Source organism: Typopeltis vanoorti, chromosome 7 (genome assembly GCF_054136105.1).
Source record: "Typopeltis vanoorti isolate ZY-2024b chromosome 7, IOZ_Tvanoo_1.0, whole genome shotgun sequence".
In the NCBI taxonomy this organism is placed as follows: Eukaryota; Metazoa; Arthropoda; class Arachnida; order Uropygi; family Thelyphonidae; genus Typopeltis; species Typopeltis vanoorti.
The window spans coordinates 141,935,517-141,951,356 of NC_143555.1; positions in this window are offsets into that span (position 1 = coordinate 141,935,517).

Below are 15,840 nucleotides of genomic sequence, written 5' to 3' on the forward strand. Positions count from 1 at the left end.
AGAGGACGCTACTTTGTATCAGCACTATTTATTTGATCGTCTGTCTCTAATTAGCGTATGGAGATGTGTTACTATTCAATACTAAAATTCCCTGGCAGACAGAAACAAATTACCTGGGTGTAATTCTCGACAAAAAGCTATCTTTCAACCAACATATCAAGTCTGCATGTGCAAAAGCATCTAAAGCCATAGCTCAGATTTACCCGCTAATTAATAGAAATAGCAAGCTCAGCAACAGAATCAAATTGCAACTTTACCAGATGACGATTCGTCCCATAATCACCTATGCCTCTCCAGCCTGGAGCCACACCTCTAACGCTAACATTATCAAGATTCAGCGTGTGCAGAACAAGTGCTTGAGAATGATTCTGAACGCCCCGTGGTATGTTAGAAACAGCCAGCTCCATAGAGACACAAATATTCCATATATTCTCTCTTATCTACAATCCTTAGCTTCCAAGTTTTTTCTAAAGACGTCCACACACCCCAATGATTTGATTCAACAAGCTGCAGCATATGAGCCAACGGACATATTCAAATATAGAAGACCAAAAACTATATTAGCCTCCTATAACGATGCATAATCTCCATGCCCATTCAGGGCGAGCAAACTGCTCGTAAATTTTACCCTCACTGTAACCACGACAGATAGCGGGGAATATGAAAAGCATCTTGCTTCACCCTTAAAGACATAAATGTCAATTGTCAATTGTCAATAATTAGCGTATTTAGCATTTCATGAATACGTAGAATGTTGCGTGTGTTGTAGTTTAATGTCATATGCATTATGGATCAAGCGGTTCATCGCCCTACAAATTTCTTGCAAAATAATGTTCGTTTGTGTTGTGAACATAAATATCGTAGTTACAACTGGATCAACACACAAAAGTATTCTAATAATTCAAGTTGACGATCATTTTAAAATATAGATTTTTGTGTTTGTAAGCCAGTGGAGACATAAATGCCGATATCCGTGCTCCTTTTCTTTATCTTTTCCTCTTTTAAAAAATAAATTTTTAAAGTTTATTTCACTGTGCTGTTTTCATTAACTATAACTTAATATAGTTATGGATTTCCATAACTTAATTAAAATAACATACCTACCTATCATGCAGCCAAGTTAAATTATCATGTCTGTCTTTCCCTTAATAATTTCTAATTTAGTGCTTGTCATCTTTCTTTAACATTTCATTTCTCAAAGAGGACGTTAAAAAATTATGGAAACAATCTCTTGAAACAGAGATTGTTTCAAGAGATTGTTTATACAGTTCATCTTTTTTTAAGTTTATAGAAAAATTTAATAACAGAATTAGAATTTTATTTGCAAGCTATTAATATTATTTATCAATATAAATATTAATAAATATATATATAAGCTAATTTATTATATTAATAATTTATTAATTTAAATACCTTGTCCGAAATATAATTTCTTTTATGTTATAAATATCATAGTTGTTTAAGGATTAATAACATTTTAAGCAAATCCATTGATTGCACAGCTTTTCCTTCTAGAGCAAGATTTCCAAGATTGTGCCATAAAACTTCTGCACAAAAAGGGAATAAGAACAACTAATGCACACAATCTAGGTACTTTATTTAACGAAAAATTTCGCCGAATGAAAAATGGACTAAGACCGCACTATTTGCTTGTGCTATATTTTATGAATAATACAGCGGAGTTAAATAGCACACTTAAAAAGGTAAGCTATATTTATATTATAGAAAAAAAAGCTTGAAAGGAATTCAATAAACAAATGTAATTAAGTACTGTTAATAATTTGCCTGTTATCCCTTTTGGCAACATTTTTTCTTCTACAGAGCGCCAAAAGACTGTTATGGGTTTAATTGTACTCGTCTACAATCAATACCAGAAAACTTTTACCAGAACAATCAATACGAGCGAATTTTTTTGAGGTCCTTTGTCACCCAGTTTCCAGGTTAGTCGATCTTTGACACTGGCATCTATGAGTTTTTTTGTTGTTTTTTTTCAGAAAACTCCAGATCTTGCAACTCAAAAAAATCAGCAGAATTTACACTCTTTCAGAAAATAATATATCTTCCCTAAATCCTAAAGGGTTTAGGAATGTCTGCTGTACCGCTTTCTCTCCCCGATAACCTGAAATCAGCGGTAGTCCTGAACTCAACTTCTTCTTCTTCTTCTGCAGCTTCTCCCACTTAAGTGGAGTCACTGTTGATAATGAGTCTCCTCCACACCTTCCTGTCTTGGGCTGTCACCACATCCAAGTTCTTCATCCTCAAGTCCTCTTCTACCAGCTCCCTCCATTTCTTCTTTGACCGCCCACGCTTCCGCCTTCCTTGCACATCCATCTTGCATGACCCTTCTTCCCACATATTCGTCCTCCCTCCTCATCACATTTATAGGATAGTAGTCAGGCCAGCTATGACATACGCTATAGAAACTGTGGCCTTGAGGAAAAATAACATCAGCAGGATGGAAGTAGCAGAGATGAGAATGCTTAGGTGGATGTGCGGTGTGACCAGAAAAGATCGTCTGAGAAATAACTATGTAGGGGAACAGTGAAAGTTACGAACTTAGGAGCGAAAATACAGGAGGCAAGGTTGAGATGGCTGACCAAACCATCTCAACCTTGCCTCCTGTATTTTCGCTCCTAAGTTCGTAACTTTCACTGTTCCCCTACATAGTTATTTCTCAGACGATCTTTTCTGGTCACACCGCACATCCACCTAAGCATTCTCATCTCTGCTACTTCCATCCTGCTGATGTTATTTTTCCTCAAGGCCACAGTTTCTATAGCGTATGTCATAGCTGGCCTGACTACTATCCTATAAATTTTGCCTTTCAGATTGATCGGCACCCTCTTATCGCATAACACTCCAGCCATCTCCCTCCAGTTCCTCCAACCCGCTTGTATCCTGCATCCCACTTCCTTCTCAGCTCCTCCATCTTCTTCCACTGTTGAACCTAAGTATCTAAAGTCTCTCACCTTCCTGATGACATTTCCTTCCAGCTCCAGATCTGTCTCCTGGCCACCGCCCACTGCGCAACACATATACTCTGTCTTACTTCTGCTGTCTCATACCTCTCTCTTCCAGTACTTTTCTCCATCTTTCCAGTTTAGTTCCCGCTTCTCTTGAATCTGCACACAGCAAGATGTCATCTGCATACAACATTGTCCAAGGCGCATCTTCTCTCACCTCCTCCGTTACCACCTCCATCACAATATTAAACAGAAACGGACTTAATGCTGAACCTTGATGCAAGCCAACTGTTACTTGAAAACTTTCTGTCTGTCCCAGACAGGTCCGAACACTTATCTTCACATTTCTGTACATTTCCCACACCAACCTGACATATTTCTCCGGAACCTTCTTCTCCCTCAGACACCTCCAGACTTCTTGCCTTGGCACTCTATCGTATGCTTTCTCCAGATCAATAAATGGCAGATGTAGCTTCCTTTGTTTCTCTCGATACTTTTCCATCATCTGCCGTAACCCAAAGATAGCATCTGTTGTTGATCTACCAGGCATGAAGCCAAATTGTTCCTTTGCAATCTCCACCTCCTTCCTCCATCTACCATCAAGAACCCTTTCTAACATTTTCATTGTGTGGGACATCAACTTTATTCCTCTGTAATTTGTACAGTCTTGTGCATCCCCTTTACCCTTGTAGATGGGGATAAGAGTACTCTCTCTCTCTCTCCATTCCTCGGGTATATTTTCCTGTTGGCAAACTTTCATGAACAGGTCCCACAGCAGATCAATTCCCTCTTCCCCCAGTACCTTCCTTACCTCCACTGGAATTCTGTCGGGGCCCACCGATTTTCCATTCCTCATCCTCTTCATGGCGTCCGTCACTTCCACTCTACTGATGTTCTGCACCATCCCCTCAGAAGGCTGCCCATCTTCTCTGTGAGTCCTTGCATTTTCCTCATTCAAAAGTCCCTCAAAGTATATTTTCCATCTGTTTCTTATGTCCACATCCCTCCATAATAATCTTCCTTCAGTGTCTTTGATCTGCTTCACATGTAAGATGTCCTTTGCTGCTTTATTGTTTAGATGCAAACGAGTCCTGAACTCAACTACTATAGGCAATTAAGGGTGGAGCCAAGTAGCAGCTTATCGCTTTCACAAATTAGTCAATTATTTCATATATTATGATACAGGAATTAATAAAACAGTTATCATAATTTATTATTAAAGAAACAGTTTGATATTATTCATTTACATTTTTATTAAGAAAATTTTCAAATTTTAATATACGTTAAACCAATGTTATATATGATTGCTTGTTTCATTGTAGCTTCAACAGAATTCTGATTTTCCATTTCGAAATTGGATTATTTTTGTAAAAAGTAGCAGGAAATCAAGTGAACTGCATTTGCAAAGAGTACCTGCACACCCACAACACGTATTCTTTATTCACTATGTAAGTAAATACAGGCATGCAACACTTTTTGCCATAAGATTAATTACAGGTCTGAAGAATTGAGATAAATGTTAGTGTTGGATTAATAATTTAAAAATAGGCACAAGTAATTTTAGCTCAACTACAGACAATTAAAAATATGTTATATTACTTAGGTTCACCTATTCATTAGATTAACAAACTACAAATAACGCTGAAATATGTTTCCTCTGTTACTAGAACAATGAAAAAATCAAAATATATTGAACAGAAATGATACATCGATGACTCGCCTATTTCATTGTAGATAAAGGACATACTGTGCAAATTACCATTTCTTATTCATTAGGTTAACAAACTACAAATAATGCTGAAATATATTTTTTCTCTGTTACTAGAGCACCCAACATGCAAGCGATGTATATGCTGTACACAAATATATAAACGACACTACTATTCTAAAGCGAAGAGGGAAATGGTGTTTGCAATCGAAAGGGAATTGCGAGACTTCTCTTGATCTATTTCTGCGAAATACTGCCGATTATAAGTTTGAACATCAACAAATAAAAGTGATCTGTTTGACGGTAAGTAAGATATATACATTTTAGATCAATTCATTTGGACTTTTATGTTGCATTTGATTTTAATAAATCGAATTCTGGGCACACCAACATGTTGACGCTGGTGTATCCAGAAGTACCGATTTGTATTGGATATTTGGGCTTAAAAATGCGATGTCAGTATCCGATCACAAAATTCTAATCCTCCATAGTCCAACCAGTAAAAACGAACCCTTAAGTAGATCAAAAAAAAAAAAATCAGCTAACGCCTTTTTATTCCCATATACGGGGAGCAGGCGAGGCCATTTAGCTCTATCTGACTTTTGGAGACTGAGTGGGCAGTTCAAGGTACCAAACAGAGATAGATGGCCCAAGGCTATCACCAATTAAGAGGTACACAGTGAAGAGAGACGGCTCAAATCTGCCGCCATCTTGTGGTCCCTAATCCTAACACAATATATTTAATGTCTGAAATAATGTGGGTTCTACGGTCGATTTTCTTGAGTTTACAGGACGAAAAACCCGAGTTTCCGGGAGAAAAAACCCGCTTGCCCGTGCCAGAGATCGACTAACTCGGAAACCGGTCTAAAAAAGGCTATGAAAAATTTCCTCTAGTCGCCGACTAGATTCAAAACCAAGTCTTCCTTCATGCGGCCAAGCGCCGTGGTATGCATGCGCCACATCCACTGAGATACACAGGCTCTTAAATATATATGGATTGGAATTCTCTCTCTAGGGCCAAAATATATTCATAAGAGCTTTGAAGTGAGTGTGAATTAGTTGGTTTTATACGTGGATTAGATGAATTTTTTTCTCCCAAAAACTTTCCCCCCGTTTAGATTAATATAGTGTGGAGTAACCTCCTGCGTTGAGTCCTGTGAATCCAATGGAGGTGGTAGGTAGTAATAATAATAATAATAAAGAGTGAATGGAGAGCCTGTGTAGCTCAGTGGATGTGGCCTTGGGGCCATCTATCTCTGATTGGTACCAGTGGAGATTGAACTGCCCGCTCAGTCTCCAAAAGTTAGGTAGGGCTAAATGACCTCACCTACTCCCGTATACCGGAATAAAAAGGCGTTAGCTGAAAAAAAAAAAAAGAGTGAATGGATTTCTATTTGTTTAAGTTATTATTTCATAAGAAACTTTTAGTTGTAAATCTATTCTTACAAAAGATATATAACAAAAGGCTATTATTTCGCAGAGAAAGTTGGGTTGTAAACTTTAAAATATTTTTTGAAAAAATTTTATGTCAAAATGTGATTAATATAGTCTTTGTTTACGATTGTATTTAATTTTATGACAAATCACAAACAAGTCATAAGATACGATAATAAAATGTAAATCCTACTGTTTTTGTTGTTTGTGTTATTATACATCATTACTTTAACATTTATTTATTTATTTCGTGAATAAAGTAGAACAATTTTTGTCCCTTCCCTTAAAACACGTGTTGAGACTGCTCTTTAAATCTAATGCTTGTTTAGTCACTGTACTATTAATACAGATGAACTGAAATTTATGGTTTGGTATTGCAGCATATTCCACCAAACACAACGAAAGAAAAACTCAACAGAAAAGAAACTTTTGGAGAAAATTGCTACATAAAATTACTTCGTCTAATCTCTCAGCGATTTGATATCTCGTGAGTAAGCTTTCAAATGTAAATTGCCGAACAATATATTAACTCCGATATTTCGCTTAATTTGGATTAAAAATATGAATAATTTTCCTTACTTTGGTTATAATTATAATTGAATCTGCATTTTTTACCTTTTGATTAACTGTCATATAATGGTTCCATTATTAGCCATGTAACTTTTATATTTCAGTGTCCTAGTTGTCCCAGCTTCGGAATATGGCCGAAAATTGGAAAATGGTTCGTGGACTGGTATAGTGGGAATGTTAATATCAAAGGTATTTGTCATCTTCACATTTTTTTAAAGTGCAATGGCGAAATAATCTCAGGATATTTATTAATACTGAATCGAAACGAAATTACACTTAAGTAAATAACAATATTTTTGTTACATGCAATATTTTTATACTAATCTTCAACACATTTAAATTGACCTTAATTTTACGTTCTTGATGTTATTGATGACAAACAAAGACATGTTTTCATAACTTGTTTTTTATTATTCAAGATTCAAAAGTTATCTACCTTACTCTCGCTCCTGAAGTCATCAAATCGTCAATAACCGTGGACTCAGCTACTGGTGAATAAGAGTTGATAGAACTGCCTGCCAGATTTATTTTATTTCACTAGCTGCTCCATCTAGTGAAATAAAACCGATAGAGGATTTATTATTATTATTATTATTATTATTATTATTATTATTATTATTATTATTATTATTATTATTATTATTTCGGGCGACTCCAGGAGTCCTTAGACTCATCGAGGGAGGCCCTAAACATCATGTCCACACAACTATGCGATTGCATTCTCACAGTATCTATCATACCTTGTCTTGAACTCGTTCACCGTCATAGCACCCACAACAGACTCTGGCAGCTTATTCCACTCATTTACCACTCTAAAAGTAAAGAACCCAGCTCTAACACCCCTGCTAACCACACTCTTGCCCAGCTTCCATAGGTGTCCCCTAGTTCTCCCACCACCAGTCCTGATCTCAAAAATATCCTCTGAATTAATCCTATAGAATCCCTTTAGCAATTTGAATGTCTCAATCATATCTCCCCTCCTCCGCCTATCAACTAGTTTCTGCAACCCACAAATCTTCAACCTGTTCTCATATGGTTCATTCCATAGACCTGTTATCATCTTAGTCACTCGCCTCTGGATCCTCTCCACCTCCTCCCCATCAAGAAGGAACCGAGGTGGCCAAATCTGGGCACAGTAGTCGAGATGAGGTCTTATCAAGGCTCGGTACACAGGTACAATAACTTGCTTGTCTCTGCTCGTCAAGGTATTTTTCAACAACCAAGTGAGTTGATGAGCTGATTTAGCTACTTTTGCAATGTGCCCCCTAAACTTCATCTCCCTATCCACCAACACTCCCAAGTCCCTGGCCTCATCAATCTCTTGGAGTACAGTTCCACCAATGTGGTATACTGCTGCTAATCTTTTCACCCCAAAATGCATAACCTTACATTTTGTCACATTAAATTGACATCCATTCCCCTTAGCCCAGAACTCCAATCTATTTATGTATTGTACCGACGTAAATGTTTGCAGCATCACATATATCAAAAACGCTCTCTCCAATATGGGGGAATATTGAATACTGACCAATAAAGGTAGTAAAACTAAAGAGGGAGGTTCCGTGCAAAGAAACTCGAAGGGATATAACGTTTGTTTAAGGATGATTGAAAACATCGAAGTTATACTCTTAATCCTCATACACTCTTCTTGCTTGAACGCATTGACTAACTTTATTTGTGGAAGACATCGCCCAGTATGCATAATTGCTATGTCCAGTAAGTAATACCAGTTCAGCCTTTGACAGGAATACTAATAGCTTTATTGTAAAGAGAAAAGGGATGATAATTTAAATTAAATCTTATTAGTGTCTCTCCGACTAAGAAAACTTGAAGTACTATGTCACATGTACTGATAGGAGAGGTGATTGTTATACAGCATGTGGCATATTACTTATTCAGGAATTATTAAATAATCTAATTTAAAATGAACTCTTATCTTTTATTGTCTGTGGTTATTGCAAGAATACCACGGCTAGGAATAGTCCATTGCAATGCTGCCTAATCGCTAATGTTGATAAAAATGACTGTACGTATGGCATGTGCAGGTTGGTACAGTTTATTTACACTCAGTTTTCTAGAGAAGGCATAGCTCGCAGATGGCGCTGAAGGAACGACCTAAATTGCTTGGAAAATTGAGATATAAGATGTTGAAATAAGTTTTTAGAACCTCCCCACACTTTTAGATTAAATTGTAATAAACAGATGCTACCAATCGTAGCTGGATGGAAAGGTATTCTATAATGCTTAAAATGCGGACACAAATGAAATACGCCATCAATAATACTTATAGTTTTATTTATTGACAAAATTAGGCCAACGGTTTCGACTATTTTCTGGATGCTAGAGTAAGCATTGACCAATAAATTTTCCTTAATTCATATAAAAATGATTTGTTTTTTTTTCAGGAATTGGATCTAGCAACTTCACTTTCTATAACTGAAGAAAGAAAAGAAGTTATCGACTATGCTACTCCTCATACTGTCATTTCTGTGAGATTCATAGCCCAAACACCAAAACACATCCCCAATAGGAACATTTTCTTTCACCCTTTCTCTCTACAGGTAAATAAAACCGAATTTTGTTTGTTATCGAGATCCGTGTGATGTTAGTTTTACATTTAGAATAATATTACATTATTATATTCCTAAATTACAAAAGGCGCATTGAAAAATAGTAATTTCCTCATTACTAATTATTATAGCTATTAAAAGTAAGAATAACGAACACTTATTAAGCCGTGTAGGCTCTTTTCCTCAATAACCGATTTATGTTGATTAAATATTCTTACGAAAAAATACATAAATTTCAAACACGATTTAGCTATTATGATAGCTAGCTAGTGTTTGAAAGTTTGACTTCTTTGAGTTTCTGCCTGGCTTCTGATGAGAATCAACAATTCGAAACATCTATCAGGCGAGTGAATTTTTAGAAATAATAATAATAAAGATGGCATACCGGATCTTGTATAAAAATATGTTTTCAGTTAGTGAGATACCTTGACAACTACTTTAAAGTTTCTAAACAAACATGTTTTGCTTACATCTCTGTTAAATAAAAGAGATATTCATTGCCCATTTGTTTAATAGTTTCGATACCAAGTTGACTTCTTTTTAAGGTATTCAGGTATTTCCTTCGGTAATTATGATTGCTCTATTTTATTGTTATTCTAATACTCTGATACTCTTTTTTGTAGGTATGGACACTGATTTGCATCGTCTACTTGCTATCGGGAAAATTTCTGCATGCTGTTTCTACTGTTGAAGCTAAGCTGTTTAAAACACAACCTCCAGCACTCACAGATATTTACTGGTGTCTTATAGGATATATGTTGATGAAAGGTATTAATTTGTATGTAATATTATTGCAGAACTTCACTGCCGTACTACATTTCCAGGTCTGATAAATAAGATAACGTTTGACTTAATGTCATAATGACATCAATGTCATGGATTTAATGTCAAAGAGAAATCCTAGTTTTTTTTAGAAGATGGTGAGGTAATAGTTGTGAAAACAACAATAAAACATGGTATCCAGTTAACCAGAACTGTTTTCAATACAATGCCGTATGCAGATGATTGCATTACAAGACAATGAAGATGATCTTCAATAATACAATTCAAAATAAATTTTTACAAAAGAAAACAAAAGTCATGACATCTAAAGGTCGAGTTTGTTAAATAGTTATAGAAAATAAAATAACAGAACATGTGACACAGTTTAAACATTTAGGTTGCATAATAACATATCTAAAAGATAAAAACAGATGAAAAAAAATAAGGAAATTTCAAAAAATCACTGGAACAATAAGAGAACACTGAATAAAAAGAAGACAAGAAACTCAACAGAAAAATTATAAAGTAATGGCCACTCCCACTCTGTTATATGGTTCAGAAACATGGACTGTTAAAAAGAAAGATGAATAAAATACACGCTGCTGAAATAAGATTTTTAAGAGCAATTAAAGTATGCCTAAATTTGTACCATGTAAAAAAATGAAGATATCAGAAGAGAGCTAGATATTTACAACGTAAATATAAAGATCAAGAAATAGAAAGAGCATCTTTTTAGGATGGAAAGACATCGGCTTTCAAAAGAGGTGGATGAATAATGACCAAAGGGAAAGAAGAAGAAGAGAGAGAGAGAGAGAGAGAGAGAGAGAGAGAGAGAGAGAGAGAGAGAGAGAGAGAGAGAGAGAGGGGTGGGGGGGTGGGGGGGGACCAGCTGAAAGATGAAAAGACCAGTGAAGATAGAACAAGCAAATGCCTAATCATTGGAGAGAAGCAGAAACTGACGAGGTTGCCTGAACTCCATTGCAAGACGGCTTGGAAATCAGAACTGAGGGCACTGGAAATTGATGTTCTGTAAGTTGAGATGTGTAGTATAATGTTTGTCAAATGAAAGGATGGAGTCGATATGCTGTTCTCCGCGAAACTGAGTATTGGGTTGGTGGTCAAATGAAGTAGGGCGTTGATATATCGATGGAAGAGGGTTGGTGAGAGAACAGAACTTTGTGAGACCCAGCGTTAGTCGAATAGTGAGAGGATAATGACTATCCACAATCGCACACATAGCATGAATTCAGTCAGAAAGCTGGCGATCCAGTTACAGAAGTCGTGGGATAGACGAAATGTTGGGAGTGTGCTTAATAGGCCTTTGTGCCAGGTCCAGTCAAAAGCTTTGGATATATCAGGTACAACCACCTGAGATTCACCAAACTTCTCCATAGCACTTGTCCAGACATGGGTGACATATGTGAGTAGATCTAGATCTCCTGTTGATCGGAAGCGGTGGAATCCATACTAGCGATGATTTATTAGTTAAGTGCCTTCAAGGTAGCACAGGTGTTGGGTATTGATAGTTATCTCCATTATTTTAGACAGGACTAAGGTATGTGAGATAGGGCGGTGGTTAGATGGTAGTGATTTGTCACCTTTCTTGGGAATGGGTTGAATGTAGACCAATTTCTAAACTGTGGGGGGTAGTTACCAGTGCAGTAAAAGAACATAAACACACAACATAGAATCGGAGTCAGAATGGTAGATTATATATACAATATATAATCTACCGTGCAGTGAAAAGTCTGTTGGGAAGTGATATCTGTAAGATCGTTAATTTTTCTGAAAAAGGACATCTGAGGAACCGTGATGTGAACAATCCTGATGTGATGTGAAACAAACAGCGAACAATAATCTTGCTTTGTTCGCTGTTTGTCTGTTGAGTTTGCCATTTCTACGTAAAATTAACCAAGATGGGGGTACGTCAGTACTAGATATTTAGAGATATTAATGGTTACCTTATCAATGCGATGAATTCTCAGGCAGTGTTCTATGGACAACAATTAATTCGACAGTTCAGCTCTAGAGGCTGAACATGATATCTTAACCTGGTACTTATTCCACTTCAGATTTCTCCTAATATTAATAATATAATTCCGTGTCTTTTTTGCCACCGAAGAGATATTAAAATCAGAATTGAGGATTTCAATGATAAATGGGCTTAAGCAAAAATAAAAACACAGCTTACCTGATTCCCTAATTTATTTACCATTTAAGTGGATTGATGTATTTCCTAATGTATTCATACAGTACCTTATAAATGCATTATGTAAATGTTGCTCACTTGTCTTTTTTTTTTTTTTTTTGGTAAGTTATTATTATTTTTTTTTCTTTTAGGAGGAGATGCGAAACTGTTCCTCCATCCAGTTACCAGATTAACTACCGCCATTTGGACTGTCTGCGTGTTAATCACTATGAGTATTTACAGTACGTTAATGGTAGCTCATCTGAGTGTTCCCTATTTCGAACCTGCCATCGACACCTTTCCAGCCCTTGAAAAAGCTTTAACAAATGGGGAGATAACTTGTGGAAGTCTCAAAGGATCTGCCTACTCGGAGTACCTGAAAGTGAGTTCGCTGAAACTATCTACGACAATGTTTCGAATAAGTTAAATTATTTCAACTGATTTATTTCTTCAAAAAATTTGAGATAGTTTACTTGCAGGGATTAAGGTATAAATAATTTTATTTGAAACTATAAATTCAATATTATATCTAAACGATAACTTGATAATTCCTTTATAGAAAGGTATATGATTTTCAATTAAAATTCAAACAAACTGAATTTAAGTATCTATTTTCTATAATTTTCCATTTTTCTTATTAATAATCGATTTCTAAACTAATTTTCAATTGCCTAGTGAATCGTCATATTTATCTTAAAATATTCGATAATATTTTATTTAGAATCGAATTTAAATATCAAAAGTCTTAAAATTCTCTTAACTTACGTTCCAATATATTTAAGCAATTATTTCTTTAATTTTAGAAATTATCTACGTGGTAATTTCTAGGCAATAAACAAAAGAAAGAAGTAAGCAGAAGAAATTATTATTATCATTATTATTATAAAATTAAAATAAAATAATAACGAATAAACAGAAATAACGAATTTTATTTTTTTCCAGACCCCTTCTTCAAAAACAATACGTAAGATCGGACAGTTTGTGCATCGAAATGAACGAAATTTTGTGACTGACAAGTTTGCAGGTGTGGACAGGGTACTAAAAGAAAAATACTGCTTCATCTTGGATTCTCTTATGTTACGAATAAGAGCAGCTCAGCATGGAAGCGATAAATTTGTTTTTTCTAAAGATACAGCATCCCACTTGCCTTCTGGCGTTGCGTTTAGGAATGGAAGCCCATTGAAGAAACCCGTGTCGAAATTGTAAGTAAATTAATAATATTAATAATGGATGTAAAAATCCTTATTACGTATTGTGTGTACTTTTTTTATTTAGACGAATATCGGCGCTGATGCGTAAGCGCATGCGTGCATGCCATGAGTCATGTACCTTATTCTCACTAGAGGCACTGCTATCGATATTCATGTAAATAAGGAATACGATTGATGAAATGAACTTTGCAAAGACAAATTATTTTGATAAGCATTTTAAATAATGACAATATACATGTTAAAAATCAAGTTACCATCGCTTGCTTATTTTGATTTAATCTACGCTAAAACAACTACCTTTGATAATTATAATGTCTACATTAACATGATCATATTAATCATTTATGTGTACTCGTATATCAAATTCCACTAAGAGCAAACTAACAATGAAAGTGGAAGTCAATTCGACTAAGCCCATTTAATTTTTTTTTTTAATTTCAAATACTATTTTATTTCTCGCAAAAAAAAAAAAAAATTCTCCCCTTATTTCGTAATAAAGAGTCATTATTATCTTCTTATGTTGGAAATAGGTTGGAAATCTCTGATTTAGAAACTATCCACGTATTAACTTTAATTTCGCGACTTTGTTCACGGTAGAAACGCACTATGTTTACTAATAAGATTGTAAAAAGGGATTGTACAAAAGAAAATAAAGTCGTAAACTTAAACACCACTACAAAATTGTTCGTGGAGCTTCAAAATCGTGCTACGCTTTGAATCCAAAATGATGATGGATATGTTTCAAGTAACATTCCTACAATTAAGCAGTCTAAATCTTCAATACATTCCCATTCTGTTGCATTTTGCAAATTGTATATATAAAAGTTATTTAGAAGTAAAATTATTAAAAATTCAGACCGCACCAGGATTTATAGGCACCCTCTGCTATTCTAAAAATATTGTTAAAGAATTTATGATATATGGTTCATGATTCATGTCAAATGCAAAACATTTAATATACTACATCAGTTTTTTTTTTTTTAATAAACTGCTATTTCTATGTGTAGAATCAAAGGCCTTTTAAAGGGAGGAATCTTCGAGAAGTGGAAGAAAGACATGTTATTCAAAGAAAACGTAAAATTTCATCTAAGGAATACGAAAATTCAAGCTATTCCATTTCAACATATAGGCTATGAAGAACTCGAGATGTCCTTTCATCTCTTAATGTATGGATTTTTGATTGCGTTTTTCTTTTTTCTTTGCGAATTGGGCTTTAACAGAATTAAACAGCTCAAGATTAAAGATTAGACCTGTCAGCTCGGTACTTGTAATGAACATTTCTGTATGATTAATAAATGCATGCCTCAATGTACTTTGAAACTCAAGTTTATTGTTCATTAAGAGATATCAGTTGCTGCACATTAGGTCCAGTATAATGAAAATTTTGTTTCATTCTTATATAAATATTTTTTACTCTACCATTATTAGCACACAACCTGGTACCTGTGATTCATGAGTTTGTACAATAATTCAAACAGTGCCTTTCTAGCTTGTGCAACCTCTAATTTAAAAAAAAATACTAATAAAAGATGGAATTGTGGTAATATTCTGGTCCGTATTCATTAGCACTTTAATTCATTTCGTTTACCTCTTTTTTTAATTGCCAATGAACTCATGTATGATTTCCTTTTTTTTAGCGTAAACATCAATTTGCCCCCTGGTGAGAAAAAAGGATAATTCGTCATGTTATGAAATATTAGTTTTTCTCATAAGAAAAAAAATTAGACGTAGCGAAATTTATTATTATTTATTATTATTATTATTATTATTATTATTATTATTATTATTATTCCTGACACCTCCAAGGAGTCCGAAGACTCATCGCGGGAAGACACCTACAACTGTCTCAACCACTACACCGAACCTCTACTACGAATCATCTCCATCAACGGAATAATTAATATTATAGGGATCAAGAGCATCTAGCGAGAGAGAAAGAGGGTGGAGATATTACGAAAGAAGGTTTCGAACCACTTTGTGTGGGTATGTGGAGTTTTATTACCATCGATTATAACAAGATAGTTAATTCTTCAGAAATTAAATTACAAGAACACGTAAGGTGAGAACCAGACATGATTTAAAAATATATTTTGCTATTAACCATATGTGCAGGCACATTTTATTTCTACCCAACAGCAGCTAAACAAAATCTCATAAATCCAGTACTCCAAAACACAGAATAAATACTAAGAATGCAGTTTGACTTCGTGTATGTAGTAAATATTTCAATCAATAGATCTTAATAATTCTATCTGATTGTTAGGGTCGGTTCATTGAAATATCTACTACATAATACGGGTTTTCATATTGATAAACTAATTATATATTTAATTAGTTTATTAATAAATTAATTAAAAATTAGTTTGATTGTTTCAGTAAGCTTCAGTATCAGACCTACTCTCATTGTTCAATCAGTCGTGTGAACTAGGTATTT